Source organism: Cyprinodon variegatus, unplaced genomic scaffold (genome assembly GCF_000732505.1).
Source record: "Cyprinodon variegatus isolate N-32 unplaced genomic scaffold, C_variegatus-1.0 Scaffold343, whole genome shotgun sequence".
Taxonomy (NCBI): domain Eukaryota; kingdom Metazoa; phylum Chordata; class Actinopteri; order Cyprinodontiformes; family Cyprinodontidae; genus Cyprinodon; species Cyprinodon variegatus.
The window spans coordinates 87,160-88,420 of NW_015150796.1; positions in this window are offsets into that span (position 1 = coordinate 87,160).

Consider the following 1,261-nt stretch of genomic DNA (forward strand, 5'->3'; position numbering starts at 1 on the left):
AGGCACTGCTCATAGTCAGAAAGATACTCTGACAATAAAATGCATTCAAAACACAAAAATCTCCATTAAAGAAGATATTTTTTAATAGCTTGGAACTAACAGCTCTAAAGGCACTCAGCAGAATGTGGAAGCAGTATACAGAGTACTAAAAAGCAAGTAGAGCCAGCCCAAGGCAGAAGCAATATTTGCAGTTACCAAAGGCCCTCTGCTGGCCTGGAGGGGTCAAGAGTTATCACACAAGAGATGGTGAAAATGTACTTGTTGTAAGGAAACAATCCCAAAATGAAGTCAGTTCACAGCTTCATAAAGCAGTGTTTACATAAACCACCCACTGAGTATTTTTAATATTGCAATATATGTCTGTCTTTCCACAAGTTTGAGACAAAAATAACAAATATTTCCTGAACTTTATTTTTTGTTTTGCTTTAGAAACCTTTGCATTCAAACTATGTTCCAGAGAATATGTTACCATTTTAAATTAGTCAAGTTATATAAATTAAATTGGGATATACCAAAAACAGATACCAGTTTTTAAAGAGACTAATAAAATAAAAGTGTGTATGTCACCAACAAGACTGTAATATCCTGGGCATAGTGTCACATCATCTATTCAGAAACAGCCACTGATTGCAGGTGTTATACGATGGTTGAAATTCACCTTCTTTGAAGCCAAGGTGAGATTACAAGAAAATAATAGTAGAATAGAAAATCCCTTTATTTGTCCCACAATGAGGAAATTGTGGTGTTACAGCAGCAAAAGGTTATTGGAAAAGTGGTCACACAAATGTGGACCTTAAAAAATTATAAAAATAAGAGAATAAGTGAAAGAGTAAAAAAAAAAAATAGACACATAAAATACTGTACTGTAAAGTGTTTTTAGAATATAAATACTGTGCACCTAGAGCATAAATAATCAATAAACAGCTGTGGACATTTTTACATAAGCATTTTTTACAGTAGTAGAAAATAGCAGCAACACCAGAGATGTGCAAGATGACAACAGCCTGTTATTTAACTGATTAAGACAGAAACTGTGCTGAATGTAGCAACTTATTGAGGTTGTAGAGAACAGTGATGGTTATAATTCAGTTAAGTTTATTTATATAGCGTCAATTCACAACACATGTCATCTAAAGTCACTTTATAGTTCACCAGATCATACAGTCAAATTGATTAAAAGTTTCCCCGCCCCGGTGGGGTGTGTTTCGGTGCTCTGTGGGGCTGGGGCGTTTCGGTCGGTGTCGTGGGGGGGCCGGTGTTC